An 8,761-nucleotide genomic window follows, 5' to 3' on the forward strand; every position below is an offset into this window, starting at 1 on the left:
TTCTCATTAAGGTAGAAAGAAAAGGAGGATCGGATTAAGAATATGATTGAAGATAGAGTAAAATTAGCAATATAATAATGTATTATTAATATAAATTTTTTTATTTATAATATATGTATTACCTCTTCATATTAGTTTCAATTATTGAAATCATATTTTAAATTAAATCACACTAATCAAAAAATTTAATTACATATTTTTTAAAATATAAGAATTATGTAAAGTATTTATGAAATTTAGAGAATCAAAAAGATAATTTATTATACATAGATGATAACATAACATAGAGGTGATGAAATGATATATTGAGGATGATATAGCTAAGGCTGCAAATAGGTCGGATTGACCCATGATCTGAACAAGCTTGATCCGCTTAGATCTGATCTGATCCATTTTAAAGGATCCATAGGGCTGGATTGGATTCTAAAATTAGATCCATTCGATATTTTGGATCGGATCTAGACTTACTGAATTCAGACCCAACACAACCCGATCTGATCCGAATTCAGTATTGAATTCAACATATAAACTATAAAGTAAATAAAGTGAGATTAGAATTCTAAATGCACTTATATTATTATTATTTTTGATACAGTTTTACTCAATTTGATTGTGAGATTTTGAGAAATTACTTACAAATTGATAGCCAAAGCAAAGTAATATTTATTTATTTTTTATTATAAACTTCGTATATGTTGGTTTATCATACGAATAAGGTTCAACCAAAACATGGGCCCGAGCTGGATCCAAAATTTCTAGATTGGGACTGGATTATACATGGATCCGATCCGACCCAAATGATCCAATGGGGCAGATTTTTTGATCATGAATCCGATCCGATTTGATCTAATGTTTAATTGGGTTGGGTCTGGATCCAATAATAAGATTTAATCAAAGAACCGGATTGGATAGGGATCATTTATGACCTGGTCCAATCCAACCCATTTGCATCCTTAGATATAGCACTCGACAATTGGATACTCTTGAGTAAAAATTTCATAGCATATACCACATCATTATTTATATAATACATCATCACCCATATGATATGTCATCACCTATATACCGTATCATCATCCATATGAATGACAACATGATGTATGAATGATGGCATGGCATCCATTAATTGGATACTTTTGGACAGAAAATTTTATAGCATATTACACATCATCATCTATATGATATCATCAAAATAAAAACTTTCATATATTATATCATATAATTGCTCGTATGTCACATCATCTACAGCAAGTCACCACGATTAATGCCATGTCACATCTATTTAGGTAGTTTTTATCAGATAAGCATCTGTTTTTTTGCTAGATAAGCACCGATTATTAGAATGTCCAATGAGAAAAATTAGTAGCTGGAATATGGAGGAAGGACCATATCAATTAAAATGGTTTAGAAATTAATGGAATCAAATTGTAGGTTTTTGAACTTCAAGGACCATTTTAGAAAATACGTAAAATATCATGGAATAATTGACTCTCTTTTTATTTTTCTTCTTTTTTGGTTGGAAATCATGGAATGCAATTAATCATGCATGATACGCTAGCGAGTCCATTCTTCCTCCTATAAATACCACCCACAACCAAGCCGTGGAAACAAAGAAATGGCATCCACAATGCTAGCCAACCTCACTATTCTCTCTTTTCTCTTCCTCTCGGTCTCTGCATTCGTAGATGCAACCACCACCAACACCATCAATCGACATGCCTTCGTGCAATGCTTCCTCAACAGCACCAGCTCTGATAAATCCACCTCCAAACTCTTGTCCAGTCCAGGCACCATCCCCTACGTCCATGTCTTCAACTCCACCATCAGAAACAAAAGGATCATCACCCCTAATGCCACAATACCAGCTCAACCACGCTCCGCCCCACGAAGTATTGTCCGCTCTGGCTAGGTCCAGATGGGGAGCGTGCCCCGTGGTCCCCATCGGAGGTTGTCCCTAAAGCCCTTGAACGGGCCCCATCGAGGGTTATTCCACCCCGGCCCGACGCCACGCAGGCGGCCTCACGGTTTTGTCCTTCGCCCTATGGACAAAAAGCGCCTTGTAAGGGAAGATGTGCTCGTATCCCTCTTAAGCACATGCACACACCAGAGTTGTCCGATGTGGAACTATTAAGGGAGATCTCCCCACAGCCTGCCCACAACACCGGCCATCATCTTGACGCCCACTAATACCTCCCATGTTCAAGCTGCAGTCACATGTGGCAAGGCCCATGGCCTCCACATTAGAGTTCGGAGCGGCGGCCACGACTATGAGGGACAATCATCCGTCTCATCTGGTGATCCCTTCATCCTCTCGACCTTCCCAACTATGCATGGGTCGCGGTTAACGCAACTGATGGCACCGCATGGATGGGAGCTGGCGCGACGATCGGCGACGTGTGCTACCAAATCAATGTTGGGGCCAAGAACCAAACTGCTGGGTTCCCTGCGAGCATCTGCACCACCGTCGGCGTCAGCGGGCTGTTGAGTGGAGGTGGGATAGGGACCATGATGAGAAAGTATGGGACCTCGGCCGACAACATCGTCGACGCTGTCATTGTAGACGCCAATGGCAAGCTCTTGGAACCGGAAGTCCATGGGTGAGGATCTCTTCTGGGCCATAAGAGGAGGAGGTGCAAGCAGCTTTGGTGTAGTCCTCTCTTTCAAGATCAATTTAGTCTATGTTCTCCCCACAGTCACTATTTTTCAGGTTCAGAAAACCCTAAGCGAAGGGGCAACTAAGTTGGTCGAGAGGTGGCAGGAAGTGGCACCGAAGTTTGATGACAATTATTTCATTAGAATTCTTGTGAATCCCGTCGGCAAAAAGGAGCAGGGGAACCGCACGATCCAGGCTTCGTTTGAGTCTTTGTTCCTTGGCGGGCGCGAGGAGCTTCTCTCCATACTCGACAAGAGCTTTCCTGAGTTAGGAGTGGAGGCCAAAGACTGCGCTGAGATGAGCTGGATAAACTCCACTCTCTACTTCGCACTAGCCCCTAAGTTGGACCCTACCTTCTTGTTGAATAGGTACCCATATGCCAACAGCACCTTCAAGATCAAGTCAGACTTCGTGAAGGAGCCCATCCCTGCGGAGGGTCTGGAGAAGATCTGGAAGTTCTTATTAGAAGCAGTGGATGATCCCCTGCTAATGATATTGGATCCTTTGAGAGGGAGGATGGATGCGATAGAAGAAACTGCCCTTCCTTTTCCTCATAGGAAGGGGAATTTGTATAATATCCAGCACTACTTGAACTGGCCTGGGAACGAGGATAGCCAGAAGCACTTGGATTGGATGAAGAACCTGTTGGATTCGTCTCCTCAATCTGCTGCACAATACCCTGCACACGGCAAAATAATGGGAAAACAATAGGAAGAAAGGGAGCAGATCTACTTTTTTTCGGTGATGGCCAATATCTGATACATAAAGGCCTTACAAAAAAACGTGTCCACGATAAAAAATGAAAACAACTTCCACACTATACAGAAACAAAACAAACAAAATAACAACTCACCTATGACCCAAAACTACTAACAACTTGTATTATTTTGCATCACTATTTAACATACCCCCTTGATGCAAAATCACAAACATCAAGAAGTTTCCTAAAATATAAGAACTTTTCAAGAAGAAGTGCCTTTGTTAATATATCTGCAACCTGCTCATTTGTTGCACAATTTTTCATCTTAATCAAACCTTTGGAGACGGTCTCCCATAAGAAGTGATGACAGATGTCAATGTGCTTAACACGGCCATGATGAGAAGGATCTTTTGACATGAAGATGGCAGCCATGTTGTCACAAAAGATCTCGGTTGCATTTAATTAAGGTTGTTGGAGATCTTCAAGAATTCTTCATACCCAAATTGCTTGGCATGCTGCAGCTGCACCCGCAACATACTCAGCTTTAGATGAAGACAATGCAACTGTTGCTTGCTTCTTTGATGTCCAGGTAATTGTTCCTGAACCAAGGCTGAAAAGAAATCCTGTTGTACTCTTTTGATCATCCAAGGAACCTGCCCAATCACTGTCACTAAAACCAAACAAATTCAGGTTAGCAATATGAGAGTACCATATGCCATAGTTGCTAGTTCCATGAACATAACGTAAGATCCTTTTGGCTGCCCCAAAATATTATCTTGTAGGTTTATGCATAAATCTGGACACTATACTCACTGCAAACACAATGTCAGGCCTAGTATGTGTCAAATACATCAACCCTCCAACCAGTTTTCGAAAAAATGTTGCATCTGCTAGATTTGTGCCATCCTCAAGAGTTAATTTTTCATTAGCATTCATTGGTGTATCAACCTTTTTACAAGCTGTCATGCCAAATTTCTGAAGCAAATCAAGAGTATATTTTTCTTGTGAGATAAAAATACAATCCATTGTTTGTTTAACTTCCAAACCAAGGAAATAACGAAGAGCTCCTAAATCTGTCATCTCAAATTCAGACATCATTTGCACTCTAAATTCATGGAGAAGAGATTTGGAGGAGCTAGTATATATAATGTCATCCACATATAAACAAACAATAAGTATCTCACCATCATCTTTCAATTTCACATAGAGTGTGGGCTCATTCACGCTCCTTTGGAACCCTTTTGTAAGAAAATAGGCATTAATTTTACTATACTAAGCTCTCGGAGCTTGTTTCAACCCATAGAGTGCCTTTTTAAGCTCGTAAACTTTATCTTCTTTTCCTTTGATCTCAAAACCTGAGAGCTGTTGCACATATACCTCCTCACATAATTCTCCATTCAAAAATACAGATTTAACATCGAATTGATAAACCATCCATTTATTATGTGCAGCAAGTGCTAAAATAATTCGAACAGTCTCCATTCTTACCACAAGAGAGAAGGTTTCAAAATAGTCTATACCTGGTTGTTGGGCATACCCTTCGACGATAAGCCAGGCTTTATGCTTCTGCACATTTTCATCAGGATTGTACTTTATTTGGTACACCCATTTCAGTCCAATGGCTATTTTTCTTTGAGGCAAGTCAACCAATTTCCAGGTTTCATTTTTTTTAATTGCTGAGATCTCTTCTTCCATGGATTTTCTCCATTCTTCTTTCTCTACAGCTTCCTCAAAATATAAAGGGTCTGCAGCCATGAGAGCAAAGTTACAAGAGTTATAAATATCTATAAGTGACCTCACCTTCCTTGGTCTGCTTTCACTTGAAGAACCAGATTCAAGCACTCTATTTGATTGAGTACTCAAAGGAGTAGTGCCTTGAGCACTTGATGATAGAGAGCTTGTAGGAGATTCCAAATTCTCTGTGTTTGACAGTTAAAAATCTAATCCAATAGTGGGTGTTACCTGCTCAACTTCAGTCCAATTCCAGCAGCTATTTTCATCAAAAATAACATTTCTACTAACAAGTAGCTGTTTTGTAACAGGATTATACAAGCGATAGGCTTTGCTTTCTTCACTATACCCAATAAAAATACATTTAACACTCTTCTCATCTAATTTCTGATGCTTTTCTGCACTAATATGGGAATATGCAATGCTTCCAAAAACTCTTAAATCACTTACCTCTGGCTTCTTATTATACCAAGCCTCAAATGGAGTACGATTCCAAACCATCTTTATGGGAGAAATGTTAAGAAGATAAACAACTGTAGCCACTGCTTCTGTCCCAAAAGTATTTGGAAGCTTCTTAGCTTTCAACATACTTCTAGCCATCTCAACCACTATGCGGTTTTTCCTTTCAGCTATGCTATTCTGTTCAGGTATGTAACTTGTTGTAAGCTGTCTTTTGATACCATTAAACTGACAAAACTCAACAAACTCATTAGAACAAAATTCTCCACCTCGATCAGTCCTCAAAACATGAATAACTGCCCACACTGTTTTTCAACATGTGCTTTAAAAATCAAAAATTTGGAGAATGCTTCAGCTTTATTCTTTAAGAAATACAGCCAACACATTCTGCTATAGTCATCAATGAACAAAAGAAAATACTTACTATTGTTTAGAGATAATGTTTGCATAGGTCCACAAATGTCTGCATGCACCAGCTGAAGTGGCTTCTTTGCTCTCCAAGACTTTCCATAAGGAAATGATGCCCGTTGATGCTTGCCATATATGCATCCTTCACAGACATCCTGCATTTGTTCAATTGATGGCAGCCCAACCACCATTTTCTTCTCATGTAGTAACTTGAGCCTATGAAAGTTTAGATGTCCATAACGTTTATGCCACAACCATGAGTCATTTTTAACATTAACAACCAAAGCATGATCTATGGAAGAAGTTTTCATAGGAAACATCCTATTTTTTGACATACAAACTTCCATGAAGGGCACATCTGAACCTTTTTTGCTCATAATACATTTATCATCATAAAAAGAAAGCAAGTAGTCTCTTTGAAGTAATTGCCCAACACTAATCAGATTGTGTGCTAAACCAGGAATATATAAAACATCATGAATGAATTTTTCATTTTTTGATTTACTATGAATTACAATAGTACTTTTAACTTCTGATTGAACTTGCTTGTTATCACCAAGATAAACTGGGACCTTCACTGATTCATCCAAATTCTGAAAAATCTCCTTGACACCTGTCATATGGTTGCTGCAACCACTGTTTAGAAATCAAATATCAACATTACTTACTTCACCATTCAAATAAGTAAGAAACAAATTATTCTCCTCTTCGCTTTCTTCAAAAAAATTTGCTTCATGCTTAGAATTTTCTGGATAGAATTTTTTGATATGCCCATATTTCTTGCAAGAATGACACTGCACATCAAAAAAATGGTTAGTCCCTTGCTTGGTGAAGTTGTCTTGGTTACCATAGGATCTGCCACGATCATGTCCTTGGCCTCTTCCACGGCCACGACCTTCATATCCACCTCGACCATGACCTCGACCTATGATTTTATTTGTCCTATGTTCAGCTTTGTCTAAAGAGATCTCCATCTTTGCTTGAAAAACTTGCTCAATGCCTTTCTCCTGTGACCTATTAATTCTCTGCTCATGAGCTTGCATAGAACCCATTAGTTCATCAAGAGAATACGTACTTAAATTTTTAGACTCTTCTATGGCTGCAACAACATGGTCAAATTTAGATGGAAGACTCCTCAACACTTTTTCAACAACCCTTTGATCAGACAAGTTTTCACCCATAGCACGAATTTGATTAACCACAATTAAAACTCTAGAGAAAAATTCATGGACAGATTCTGAATTTTTCATGAAGAGAGTTTCAAAATCACGACGAAGGCCTTGAAGTTTAACAGTTTTTACCTTCTCTAAACCTTGATATTCTTTCTCCAAAATCATCCAAGCTTCTTGGGATTTTGTAGCTGCTGCTATCCTTGAAAAGATAGATTCATCTACTGCTTGTTGTATCACCAGCAGGGCCTTTGAATCTTTCTTCCGATTCTCCTTTAACTCATTCCTTTGTTGAGCAGAGAGATTAACTCCTCCATCACCTGGTTCTGCATAACCACTTTCAACAAGTTCCCACAAATCTTGAGACAAGAAGAAAGTTCTCAATTTAATTTTCCAAAACTTATAACATGCACCTTTAAAGATAGGAATCAAAGACTGAGTAACACTTAAACTGCTACCACTGGCTACTGCCATGATGTTTTCTTAGAGAACTTTCGTCAAATAGTTCAAGAGCACAAGATTTTCTTACAAACTTCTTGGAGAATGACCACCTGCAGTTTGATCTTCTTCTTCAAATAGCCCTTCTACAGCCCCCAAAAAGCTTTCTTCCAAGTACGAATCGCACGAACCTAGCTCTGATACCAGGAATTGTTGGATTCGTCTTCTCAATCTGCTGCACAATGCTCTCCACACGGCAAAATAACGGGAAAATCAGAGAAAAAAAGGGAGCAGATTTAAAATTATTTCTACTTTTTTTAGGTGATGGCCAATATCTGATATATAAAGGCCTTACAAAAAGACGAGTCCAGAACAGAAAATAGAAACAACTTTCACACTATACGGAAACAAAACAAATAAAATAACAGCTCACCTATGACCCAAAACTACTAACAACTTCTCCTATTATTTTGCATCACTATTCAACAGAACCTTTACGATTTCATGGCTCCTTAAGAATCCAAGAGCTGCTTAAACTACAGGGATATAGACCTAGGCACGAATAAGAAAGGTAAGATGAGCTACTCTGAAGCCACTGAATGGGGGGAAAGGTACTTCGCCAACAACTTCAAAAGATTGGCACAAATGAAGGCTAAGGTTGATCCAGATAACCATTTCCAGAACGAACAAAGTATTCCACCATATTCTACAACTTAATTAGATCATTTTCTGCAAACTAGAGTTTTTTATATCTGTTGTGGCCAATCCCCTCGTCGCCTGATCGCCGGGAACGAGCGCCTGCAAAAGAAGTCCGCACTGACCGGAGGTGACTCCGGTGGGGACCCTCCGACGGTCAAGTCAGAGAGGAGACTAGGCAACAGTAAAAAAGAAGAATCAAGGAGCTCAATGAGAGAGGGTGAGAGCGAGAGCTGGAGAGGAAGGGTTCAAGGATTTCGAAAAAACCTCCTCAGCACTGTTGCCTTCCCTGATTTATAGTAAGAGGAGGTATGGTCTTGCCGTCGGTGATGTACACAACTGGAGAGTTGTCCAATCGCCGGGGGTTGTCACATCGTTGACGGGATGACAGGTCCTAGGAATTAATTTGCATCCTTGGCAGGACAGCGCCCCAGGTTTTCTGACAGGACAACGCCCCCCTGACGGTTGCACGGCATATCCTTGATAAGACTGCAGCCCATGCCGCTC

At 39.6% G+C, this 8,761-nt stretch overlaps 1 pseudogene; it reads left to right on the forward strand.

Moving 5' to 3' along the window:
* The first annotated feature begins 1,627 nt into the window (after positions 1 to 1,627).
* Positions 1,628 to 8,275, forward strand: LOC105033336 (berberine bridge enzyme-like 4; annotated as a pseudogene).
* Positions 8,276 to 8,761: the final 486 nt, after the last annotated feature.

Source organism: Elaeis guineensis, chromosome 2 (genome assembly GCF_000442705.2).
Source record: "Elaeis guineensis isolate ETL-2024a chromosome 2, EG11, whole genome shotgun sequence".
In the NCBI taxonomy this organism is placed as follows: domain Eukaryota; kingdom Viridiplantae; phylum Streptophyta; class Magnoliopsida; order Arecales; family Arecaceae; genus Elaeis; species Elaeis guineensis.